The sequence below is a fragment of the Larus michahellis genome, chromosome 11, assembly GCF_964199755.1.
Source record: "Larus michahellis chromosome 11, bLarMic1.1, whole genome shotgun sequence".
Taxonomy (NCBI): Eukaryota; Metazoa; Chordata; class Aves; order Charadriiformes; family Laridae; genus Larus; species Larus michahellis.
Genome location: NC_133906.1, coordinates 13,896,229 through 13,909,459, shown reverse-complemented (window position 1 = coordinate 13,909,459; position 13,231 = coordinate 13,896,229). Strand labels below are relative to the sequence as shown.

At 41.8% G+C, this 13,231-nt stretch overlaps 1 protein-coding gene across 3 annotated transcripts in view; it reads right to left on the bottom strand.

Annotated features, from left to right (window-relative positions):
- Positions 1-13,231, bottom strand: part of FNIP1 (folliculin interacting protein 1) — a 69,394-nt gene that overhangs the window by 55,000 nt on the left and 1,163 nt on the right. The window lies entirely within an intron of this gene.

Sequence of the window (13,231 nt, the reverse complement as noted above, 5' to 3'; positions counted from 1 at the left end):
ATGCTGCTCAACTGTTTTCCAAATTAAGCATGCAAAGGTGACCTGAAACTATTTCAGGTAGATCTATATAGAGCAGACACTAAAGACATTGCTTGACTTCACTTTTATGTAACTCATAAGGGCACGAGGACAAATAGAAATCGCTTGAACAAGCCACATGGCCACACAACTTCATTTAGTATCTGCAAAAAAATACAGACTGACAGATAATGGAACAGCCAACAAACAAATGCACTAAAACTGTGAGGTCCCAAATATCTGGTTCACCAAAGCACTTTAGGGTGCTTTTAGCTGTCAGCCAGCTAAAGGAGCTCCCCAGTCTTTATGTCAAGCTTAACCAAGTGCTGTACTGGGTTTGAACTAGAGTGCTTTGCTCACTGTCATTCTAAACTCTGTACTTTCACATTTTACGCTGTCCCCTTCAGTTTTCTAAGTCTCACTACATGCTCACCATCTTTGGTTTCTGAGACTGGTAGGAACAGAAAATACAGTGTAGGACTGGCCATTGCCCTGTGATCATTAAATAAAACAAGCTTTTCAACACAACTACTCATCTAGAGGGATTTTCCACTGCAGAACAGCTGAACTGGTCAAGTCTTACTGAAAACTCCACAAGCCAGACACATGCAAGCTTTGAGCATCAGCTGAAAGCAGCCCCTATGTGCCCACACAGCTTTTCTTACTGTTAAAGTCTTGGCCTTGTGATAAAGAAATTACAGGTTCAGCTCGGCATGCCCTCCCTGGGTATCAGCACTGAAACTCACTCCAAACACACGCCTTCCTTATCATGGGATTGAGGTGGAACACACACTCCAAACCAGCTCTGCCTCACAGCTCACAGAATCAACAGAAACCCTTGATAAAACCTACATTGTTCCACTGGGAGAGGTTGTACTTAATCAAGATATATATATATATATTTAGTGTATGTTCAATAAACCCCTTTCTGCTGGTGGTAATGGCTTTGGTGACAACATAGTTGCAGATACTCCTAGCCAACAAGGGGTCGCCAACAGATGTGGCTGGGGCAACTCCTGACTGTCTCCCAGAGGGACTCTCCTGCGGTTGCAGCAGAATGAGCTATTTCCCAATTAGCTCCGATCCACTCAGGATCAGCTTTTGCATCTTTGTAGCTCATGTACCGCAGTCTAACATGACAAAAAAAACCCCAAAACATTAACTGTTTCCTCTTGTTCCTATGGAGTGGCAGACTCAGCTTTGCTTTCTCATTCAAAAGTATTTTCTTGCCTCATCTTTTTTCCCCTTATTCAGTCCGTCCACATGAGCATCTGTAAGATGTGGAAAATGGAAGAAGCCTAGTGCTGTGGGTGTCCTGCTGTGAACCAGTAACAGCACCACATGAGGCTATTTATTCTGCTGCATCAACAGGAAAGAAAAGCTCACGTGCTGGACAGCAATAGCTGTCAATGCCACCAGGACATTTCGGACTGGGTTGTTTTGTCGGGGTTTTTTTTTTGGAAAGGAGCTGTTGGCAAAGTAATCGCTCACTTGGCTCTTCGTTTCCCTTTCCCCTTCTCATGCTAGCGCATGTCATCTGAAGTGACACAGCAGTAACCCCAAACAGGATGCACCCTACTGCTTGTGGCAGGAGGAGGAGGGGATGGTACAGCACCCAGGGGAAACCTTCAGAAGGGAGAGGCAGCACCGCAGGTCTCAGACAGGACAAAACTAAGAAGAGAACAGAAAAATGGAAGGGAAAGTGAGCTGGGCTTTAACCCTTTTCTTCCTCTATGTGTGTGCGCATGTGTGTAAATACTAGTTTCCAAAGCAGAGCACCCAACAACAGGGGCAGTGATGATAAGGGAGAACATTACAAGGCTCAGGGAATACCAAGCAGAAATAATCCTGTAAAACGTATGCATTAAATCACAGCAGCACCATCCAACTGCTCCCAACTACACTTGCACACCTATCTGTTTATCTTTCTGACCACAGAGCAACTCGAAAATGCTAAAATGCCACTTTATACTCATTATGCTCACTTCACACCCAGCGTTTCCAGCCTGACTCTTATTTTTTGTACTTAGCATCTGTCATTCCTCACGTTATACCTTCCAAATAAAAGCCCACTGCACCCCTCTCCCCTCTGCTTTACTGCCGCTGTGCAGAAGGTGGAGCTAGACCATCTCCTATCCCCAACCCCTTCTCTCCGTGAGCAGATACATCAGTGGTGGTCTCCAGCCGCCGCTCTAGGGCCTGATAAACTGATATAAACAGCACTGATAAACACGGGGACAAGAAAAAGTGAAAGAAAATAAAGATTATAGTTTTCAAAAGTCTCTCCATCTCTTTTGTTGCTCGTACCTTGGCTTATGCAGCATCTGTGACCCCCCTAAAACCCACCACAAGAATCTTAGAACTATGGTTCTGATCTAAGAAGCAAACAAGTCTGTCCAGCATTATATTAAAACTATTTAGGTCTGTCTACATAGTGTATGCATATACTGAATTCATCTATCTCACTGCTGGGGGAAACACAGAAGACCTTACTACAAAGACAATATCAAGCACTGCTGAACAAGGTCTGCTGAATGATCTTCCAACTACTCTAAGTTTACACAATTGCCATTAGCGAATTTTATTTTATCTTGCATGGGTTCTTCTCCAGTGTGGGTGTGGACTAATGTCATCTCGAGTGTAATTTACCTGATTTGTCCTGCTGGCTTCTAATAGAAAAGACCAGTCTTTAAATGAATACATACCAAATCCAGGTGGGGAGAAAAAAAACAACCACCAAACCCAATGAAAATCCAAAACCAAAACCCAAATAAACAAAAAACCTAATATCCAGTTTCTTACTTTCTGACCCCAAAGTGAAAAAAAGTCTTGCCAAACACACAAACACAAGCTCTCTAGCCATTCTGTGAACATTCTTCAATTGAAAAAGAAAATCTGATGACACATTTTAAAATAGATACTTTCAGACTAACCAAAGTAATTCACTTTAACATCATGGCCACAAGATACCATGAAAAAAAGCACTTAAATTTAAAGCAAGTAAATTAAATCAGTCTCATCCCAAAGTGGTATTTTTGCTTATCTGAAGGTTTGATAAACATTTCTGTTTAAAAGAAAGATATAATTCTGTTACAGTCTCATAAGAATTTATTTTAAATGGCTTTGATTTTTTTTTTATTTTATATTTTTTAATTATGTCTGGTTTGGAAAAAAAGAGGTCATGAGTTCACGATTAGCATCTCTTGTATGACTAGAAAATACACGTAGTTAAGAAACCAACATGCTTATTTTCACAGCTTATTAGCCCTTCATGCTGTCAGTAGAACAATTTCCTTTTCTACTAAGAAAGTAGAGTAATTTCCAGTAACTCACAGCAGCCGAAATATGTTTAAGTACTGAAAAAAAACCAACCACCTTTTTCTGTCTGACTATTTAAGTGATATGTCAGAGTTTGGGCTGTCTTTAAATAGACACACTGTTAGCACTGTAAGCCAATTCACCGTCCTAACATTTGAGGCATTTCTTTAACTCTGTCTTAGAGGGTAATATTGTTATTTTTCCTGTAGGAACAAGAAAATCCTGGCAGAATTCTTCCTTAGCTTCTCAGATGTTCAGATAATGTCAACAAGAACAAGCTTCCGAGAAGAAGAGCACGCTCACCCCATGTTTTGCAGCCTCTGTTCTCTGCACACACAACCACACAGCTTATCACTTGCACCTATTTTTCATTAACACCTGAACTAACACTGTTTTTCTACCAATTTCTGGTATCAAGTTTCATGAAAGGAGGAAACAAACCATTCGAGCAACTCTTCACATGGTATGAACATTTTCCAGGTAGGCCTTCAGACGGGCAAAAACCGCCAACAAGAATCTCATTCCTATTTGATAGCTCATTTCTCAGCTAACTGCTTTCTTCTGACTTCCTTCTGACTTACCATCCTCTTTCATAATTACCCCAAAACATGGCAAACTACATCCTGAGTCTACAATCTTTGAAGGACTGTTTTTTCCATGGGACAAAGCTGTGCAAGGAATGCACATGAGGCAAGAGAAATGTGGGTATGTAGTAGATAGTGTATATTTTAGCACTGCCTAGAAAGAGGAATAATGCAGCAAACAAAGATTTTTATATTCTAGTATTCACAGTAGTCCAGGACTGGCCTTTCTTGTGGTCACGCATAGCTGTTCCCTGAGCAAACTGTGAAGCCACACGTCTACCGTCTTCTTCCAATATGCCTGTACTCTGGCTGTCCCCAGGCTCCCTCTGACTTGCCCACTGGAAAATGCAACACAACGAGGTGTAGCCAAGTCGGAGCTTCCCAGGTACTAATGGGCAGGAGGCACCCAACAGCACGTGCAGGATTTTCACTAAGGTTACAGAAACTCATCTCACTCGGACTTCTCGCATTCTCCACCACAGACGACTGAAGCTGATCAAAAGCTTTAGAAATTACTAAGAGGGGAGCACGAGACTGAGCGCAGCGCTGCGTGAGCCACCGTTTCCACAGGTACTGAGGCCAAAATAAAAACCAAAGCAAACATATAGCAAAGCAGCTGCTCCTATGGGCAATGCTCAAAGAAACAATATACCTTCTCTCTCCTTAACTGGGAAACAACACAGGAACTGGGGTGAAGATACTGCTCAGGCTTAAATAGGCACAATGCCAGGACCTTAAGTCAGGGGTGAACTGAGCTCAAAGTTTCTTCATTTATCAACTAAAACAGATGGCAGAGAACTGTAATTTGGCTCCCATTTCTTTCCAGTTATATATCACACAAACTAAAAGGGTAGAGTGTTTGTGGTGCTCTTGGAAGTTTTACATTTTGTTGACATTTGGGCTGGAGCAAGAGAAAGACATTTGAAGACACTGCTAATGAGGCACACGCAGATACAGAGGTGTATCAAATGCCATGAACACACAGGGCACAAACAGTACTTGTAGTAAAGGAAATACCATTGTTTCTATGATGTATTTTACTTATTTTAGGCCAAAATCACTGCTGACGAAGTTGTGGAAACATCCTGGAGAAACAAAGCAGATGAGTCGTGTGTGATAGATCATTTCCACTCTTCAAGATCACGGCTTTCAGCAAAGGTCCATGCTCAATGCTACAACCCAGCACGGAATATTGTTGGGGTGTTCACTTGTGCAGACTGAAGTGGGCAGGGGGTGTCCCCAGCCGAGCTGCTTGTTACTGAGCCACACTGGGCTCACTGCAAAGAGTCCTTCACCTGTACAAAACGGGGGGGTCTTCCAAGGCCATAGTTTCAAAGACAGATAATACATAGAAGCTGGAAGATACCCAGGTTATCACCCCAAAAGCGTCAGGCAAAGCTGTTTAAAATAAAGAGCTTTTACATGCAGTCAAACTGCTTAAATCCAAAAGTTTAACCACTTGATAAGAGCTATGAAATTACTTTTTCAGAAAAGACGGAAAACTTCGTACAAACACATTGTACTCATGGATGAATGCTATATGCATGCACTGTTAATGCTCTATATAATGCTCTAACTCTATATGTAGCTTGTTTAGCATTTTGTGCTGCAATTCACACATTTGAACAAGTTTCTCTGTAGTGTATTGTATTCTGAATAATACTATCTACAGAAGCTATTGGTTTCAGAAAAGAAAAAGGTCATACTTCTTACGCAAATGTGCAGAATTACCTCAATTAAAAGCTTCGGTTGAGCACTAAGCAACAGCACAACGCATTGTTGTAAAAATAAATAAATCCTTTTTGATACAAAGACTACATAATAACCGTTCACACTTCTACGGAGCAGAACACATTTGAGCATGTATTTTTAGAAATAAGTGATTAATCCTGCAGAGAGGACTGCCCCTTTTGAATGTAATCATTATAGTCACATTCCTTAGGCACAGCAGAATCGCATGTGTATTTTGTGCAAATGAGTTTTTTCAAAGGAATATTTCCCATACATGAATTCTGTTACTACTCACTGTAAGGTAGAGTAGCTGGTGCATTAGCAAGTCATTTACAGACGACTAAAATTACTTCCTGTTTTTAATGGGCGTAATTTTTTTTTCCTCCAGCAGATATTTTATAGATTAAGGTTCTCTATCTATACCACAAACACAAAATTTTTCAAGTCCTCAGAGACAAATTCTGCTCTTGGCTGATTCTGGAAGCCCAGCACAACCACACTGTGGATTTGCTGGTGCAACTGAGCTCTGCATTTTTCCTAACGTTACTCACGAACATGTGATCTTGCAGACATTCTGCTCCAGATGTAGCAAGAGGAGGGAACACAGGCTCTGAAACCACCATGTGCGTTACTTTCCACTCGTAAAACACGCTTCTAAAGTGGTCACCTCCAGCAGTCAGCCAAAATTACAACACAAGTTTCAGGCTCCAAGTGACACTGGACCAGTTTATTCCAGAACAGGAGCTTGAATTCATCCAAGCTGTCACCATAAGCATACACTAACTCAGAAGCATACGCAGAGCAAAGGATAAACCCCTTTGAAAAGGCAAAGACAATCCATCAGTCAACCAGAGGAGCTGATCATCTCAAGAGAGCAAGGTTTACAACATGAGAGATGTAAATACGCCTTCAGTCACCAGAAAACGAATGGTGGAATTGTTTCAGAAAAGGAGAAGACCTCACAGTGGACAAACAGGTACATACACCCCATGCTCTTGACACATCTTCATACCCCCATGACCTCACCTGGAGAACCAGTACCTTTAAATCTGCAGAAGCACCTTCTTAAAACACTTGCCAGCATAATCCAAGTAGAAAGAAGCATTTTTACTCTAGTATAGCTACACATACATTTTCAGACACGCAGAAACCATGTCAAGAAGTCAACATATTCATTCTTGAGATGATAGGCCAGCTCATCCTGTCTCCATAGAACAAGCATGGGAGCAGGGTTTGTCTCAGCTCTGTTGGGTCAAACCCTTGGGGAAGAGGACAGCAGACATTCATGCCTTCCAGAGGGAAAACTGCTACATTCACCTGTCTGGCACGCACCATCAGAAATCCAAGAAAAACTCGAAGTAAAATCAAGGGATTCATCTGATCTGCTGTCAAGATCCAAACTAGTACCACGGCCTGAAAACCTAACCAGCGGTGATCCCAATGGTAAAAAAGGCACCATGTGATTCACTCACTCCAACCTCTCCTCAAAAAGATTTCTGACTTAGAGGAAAGAGTTGAAAAGCTGGAAGAGGAACCAAGAAAATGACTCTTCCAAGGGCAGCAAGAGACCGCAGGCCATCCTCAGACAACCATCCCAGGGGGAGGAAGCGATGTTGCAGGCTGGGAGGAAGCCAAGCACACGCTGACAGCACCAACCTCATGGTGTCAACTAAGGGCAGCACAACCTCGTGATGCCAAGTTCTCAAGTCACCGCAAATCCCAACCACCATGGGAGATGCCAGTAAGCAAGACAATAAGGGTGACCCTTAACCTGTGTGTTAGCTCATTTTGTATCTTTACTTCCTTCTAAAAAAGTAGAGAAAAAACAAGCAGAGAGCTTTTCCACTCCACTGTAGAGATGGCTAGGCAGGGTCTATTCCCACCAGGGCAGAGGAAAATTTTCCAAAGCACAAAGTCAGGTAGGCACAAGCACCCTAACGGTTTTCAAATTATTTGGTCATTCTTTGTGTTCACATGCACCTATCATGATGGGAGTACTGATTCAAGTTAATTCCTTTGGATACGACAATAATACAACTAAGTAACAAACACCGGCTGGACCACTGACCCTCTGATTTGCAGCTCCTTCAGGCACTGTCCGGACCCAGCTTGCAGCATTGCCTTATTCAGAGCTAGCAAATTTTCAAGGACTTGCTGGATCTTTTAGCAGCAACACATGCCTACCTGGAGAAGCTCTAGGAGACCTACAGCGTGGTGTGAAGGAGGGCTTGGAGAGTGGCCCCTTCAGCAGAAATTGTCAAAACTTTCTCTGTGCTCCACAGGTACTTACTGGAACCTATTAATTTGTATCTTTCTGCTTCCAAGATAAAAGTTGCCTTAAAGCACTGGAAGATACATAAAAGCTCAGATGACAGGAAATGCAAAACAGAATTTGGCAAAAAGAAGTACTTTAGAAAACAGCAATATATTTCAAAATACAGGCCAAAGTCATCATAGTGATAGAGAAAACTGCACATACATCAAAGTGAAATATTAGAACTTGCTACACTCAAGCTAATGAATGCAACCAAAAAGCCAAAAACTTTTCCAGAGATATTACAGAAGAGATGGATTTTTTTACAAAAAACAAAACTTAAGGGACATTAAAGGACAGAAATTAGCTTAGTAAAAACAAAAGAACATTTTGGATGTTTAAGAATTTGAATGGTCTTAAAAAATTATGGTACAAAAGCATTTTAAATTCATCAGGTTACCGGAAAAGATGAAAAGCTGGAGCTATTACAAAACGAAGTCCAGCTAAAGCTCTTTTTCAAGATAGACTTTGAGATGATGAAATTCCAGGAGTTTTACTTTTATTGGTGAAAGACCTGCAGAATGCCAGAAGTGAACAAATATCAAAACACACTATTTCTTTAATAGCAGGTTTTGGTCAGACTAGCTTGACACATTGACAGCGCTGTTGAGGAACAGCTTTGTAAAGCCTTGTGCGGTGCTGTTAGAATAATGAATTCACTAGCTGTATTGCTCACGAGCTTGGTAAGAGATTTGTTTCCCTGGGCTCAGCCTTGCTATACACAAAGCTACCTGCTGTTGACAGAAAAGCCTTTGACTGGGTGGAGTGGAATACCGTGTTTGCTGTGGAAGGTAAATTCAGTAACAATTTTGGCAGTGTTTTTATCTGTTTGATGACACTACAGTGTCCACACACCACTGGCTCTGAAGTCCTTTGGCATCTCATGAAGACATACCTTAAAAATGGAAAGCAACATGGCAATCTGTGGTGGTTACCCCTGCTCTGAGCACAGGAGGAACAAACACAAAACAGTCCCTGTAACAATACCACATCATTTACGTCACCAATGCTAGCCACCTTCAGAAATAATTCGAAAACTTACCAAGAAGTTTTGTGGGTAAAACTTTGACTGGAAAATCAATGTAAAGACAACTTTCATGTTCCTCCTTCACCTTACTCCAGCCTCCACTTTAAAAAGTCCACAGCTACATGTCGTTAGACGTCTCCAAGTCTCTTCACAGTTTATTTCAAGAAATTAGCTCCTGCTTCAAGAAGCACTTATGCCTTTGTAAGAAAGCATATAACATTTTTGTTGTGCAAGAACAATAGCTCTGCAGAGGAACTGGCTCGTGAAGCATCTTTGCATCATGCTACCCATTTCCAACACTGGGTTTATTGCAATTCCCTTGATGAATCCTGCTGCCAAAAATTATGTGAAAGGAAACAAATCTCAGGATACCATTTAAAGTCACTGCCATGGAGAACAGAAAGAGTCTGGGCTGATGGGGGATACTTGCCTAGGCAGATTTCAGGAAACAGTACTTTGCAGACAGCCTTAGGCCTATTCATATCTCAGGAACCTGGCAATCTATTCTCCCAATAAAGGAGCAGCACATATTACAGAAAGACCCAAAGAAAGCACATTTCCAGGATGACCAACAATTCTCCATAAATAAAGAGTGTTTAAAGTTATTTATTCCTGTACCTTCCCACTTAGAAAGCTGCGCTCGTCCTCAGAAATACCCAGATAACCAAAGCAAACCCCTAAAGGAAGAATGTGCCCAAAGATACTCCACGCCGCTGGTAAGACTCGAAACTGGAAGGGGTTCTTTCAAGCTTGAACAATTACCACACAGCTGTACCTCTACAACAGGTGCTTTAACAAGAGCAAAACAGAGTTTGCAAACATCGGTGGAATGCCCCTCGGGGTGAGATGGTTCTTTAGAGCTCCCTAGATTAAAAAAAAAGAGAGACACTGAAACTTTTATTGAGCTGTAGTGTAAAAAACCCCTCCTAATTAATAATCCCCCCACCCCCCAGCTAGGTGGGAAGAATGTCTAGAGATATAAGGGAACAAGTATTTGAACTTTACACATAAGATGGAAAGAAACACTGAGTTTCCCTCCTACATACAACCCCAAAATGTACCAGTCCTGTAGTTCAGTATTACAGGACCATCGTTCTCCCTCTGTAACAGCTTAATATTGCTCCAAGCACAACTACTATCTCAACAGACGCACTCTCCTGCAAAAACTCTGCTGCAGTCCTTACAGCTGTATTTACCGTTGGCAATACTGCCCACATTTCTTAACAACAAAGATACAAAGCCTGACTGAGCTTTGGGCTCATTCTACTGAGCCCATTTTGAAGAACAAAAAGCTGGTTATCAGTGGTTCGGCAGCTCCCTCTTCTCCAAAGCACTGAAGCAGACCCCTAGAAAGCCAGAAAATAAATAGTAGCTAAAAATCAGGATCTATGCCAGTCAGTAATGTAAATCTGCAGTGGAATACTTTGTGTGCCCGTATAATATTTAGCAATGTGTGGCTGCTTCTGCTTGGTTTAAGGAAGTTTTTGTAAGATTGTTTCCATTTTACTGGGGAAATTGATCAGAAAATTATGGAGGAAGGATCACTGAATTGCTATTTAAAAGTGTATATACATTTTTATACATGCATGGCACACAACTGGTGTGAACAGCGGTGTAATTTTGCAACAGCAATACTTTGATTCTAAAATTCTAGAAAACAACATACCTGAAATCTCATATTCCTAATAACTGTAAGAGCCCAAGCCTGGGCTGAGCTCTCCTGTCACCCGCAGCCACCAGTGCCAGATGCTACAGTACGGCCAAGAGCTCCTATTTATAGTAAAAGTTACCCTCAGGGAAAATCCACTCACGTGAGTATTATTTGCAGTAGACAGCGGGTACTCTACACCTTGGAACTTAAGGGCTTGTCTCTTCTCTATAATACTTGCAGGTGTTTCTGTGTTTCTTGTAAATAGATTGTACCACTAAAATTCTGAACATTCTTTTTCACCATGTGAAAGTCGAGCTGTACTGAGATATTTCAGACAAAGCGCCAACCCTGCCAACTGCACTGTGTTAAACTGAAGAGCTAAGATACCAACATGTAGTAGATCTATTGTGATTTCCCTCTGTAAAATAATCTGCTTTTATATATACATTAAAAAAAAAAGAAGAAAGGCAAACCGGTACGTTACAGTTGCTAACTTACTGGTCACATCACTAGAACTGTTAACCCCTCCAGCACCTAGTTCTGAAGGATTTCACAGAGTTTGGCTAAACCCAGACGCATAAATTTCACAGACTCGCAGCACAGAAAGAAAGAGTAGGAAAAAAAGCCCAAACAAACAAACAACTAAACAAAATATGTTTCCCCTAAAAAGTATTAATAATTTTATTTTTGAAGCAGTGTAAGCACAGATGAAGTAGAATTTACGTCCTGGTAAATTTTCACAATAAGCCTGACAGAAATGCAAAATATATTCATATTCGAAAAAAGAATGAGCATCAAAATCATCCTTAAGTGTTCTGCTATACTGATGTCACTGCCAGAGTAGTTGGAGTTTCCTCTAAGTACATATTATTCACAAAATATATTAAGAGAATGTATGTATTTTTTTCATGGTTATTCTACACAGTCTCCTCAGTAACAGGACCAAGCTTTCAAAGTGAAGACAGAAATAACAACGTTCAGAATATTTGGAAAGTGTTCTGTTATTTAGAATATAGAGAGATAATAATATATCAATCCATAAACAAAACCTTGCTCCACTGAAATTGATGAGGCTCTTGCCTTCAGGTTTACTGGAACGAGGAACAGTCTAAAAATCCAAAGTGCTTGTTTCCAGCCTCTAAAGACCCAGCTGTAATAAATAACAGTCTTTATTTTGCGTACTATCCAGAAGTTTCACCAGTAACTGATAAGACCATACATAGTGAGGATTAACTGAAGACTTAACCCCATTTGGAAAATGAAAGCAGTCGTTAGGCAACATGCCTAGAGGGCATCTGTATTAGTCTTCAAAAAATGATGCTTGGCTTCCTAAGCAAGAGCCAGGTCTCCCACCGCCCCAAGGCCTTAGTCAGAAGAGCCGTCAGTCTCCTACGGAATTTTCTACCCATGGGTCTGCCAAAAAAAATAACTGCAAATTCACTAATTATTGGTTGACAGTTCACATCACAAAATGAAACAGCACTACATGAATGGAGGAGAGAAGAGCAGAGTGACCTATCTTAAATTTCACATCCAGTTTGGCACAGAACGATGCAGGTAAAGAGGGAAGAAGAGGACTTGCGGGACTATCACTCCTTTCAACACAGGCGTGATCCCCACATTTCTGCCCCAGGGTCTGCACTGCAGCTGTTGAATGAGCCATGAGTCTCTACATAAATCCATCACTAACGAACAACTTAACAGGGGGAAAAAGGCAGGGCAGTGATACAGAGCAGTCCTAGTGCCTCTTCCCCACCAAGGGTTCTGATCCCAGTATTACACTGATTTAGAAAATAAGATGACACAGACATCATTAAAACGTTTTGTCTCCTAAAAAAAAAAAAATCACTTAAAAAAAGCAACCACCTTCACAGTAAGTGGAGAGGTGTGCGAGCAGCTGTGATCAGTGTCTTTAAAAGGCACATGCTAGCAGTTAAAGCTCTGGACTTCAGGTAGTGTCCAGGACTGTGTCCTGACTCTATGAGGACACAAAAAGAGCCATCAATATTCTGTGAAAACCGTGACGCTTAAAAGACTGCAGATATACTATTAACCATCTAAATTGCTCAATTGTATCACTGCAGCTAAAAGGAATATCCCACCGCATAAAATTAAGCCCGTCAGCCAGAGATCTCCCTTCACAGAGCAACCCAAGGGCCGGTCATTTGCAGGCAATAAATTTCGAGGCAGCGGGTGGGAGGAGAGCGTCACCACACTGTTAGAAGTGTTTCAAGAAGTACGTAACTCTTACTAATAAAGCACATTGTACTTGCATCCAAGCCGCAAACTCTGTGCTTTAAAATGATTTTGCAGGTTACCTCTTCGCACCGCCAGCCAGTGCTGGGACCGTGTTGCTTTCCAGCGTAATCATGATCCACTCGTGGAACAACGTGTATTTCACAGCCACAAAAACTACCTGTTTCCAAGCTAACCGACCCTGGAGGAGGCCCTGGGGAAGTCCTAGGCCCCGGTGCTGGGGGAAGCCTCTCCCCGCACCAAGTCCCCACGCAGGACCGTGCACCACAGCCCCCACCCAAACCCCACCGAGAGCTTTCGCGACCCCAGGGCCGAGGGGGCAGAGAAGGGTC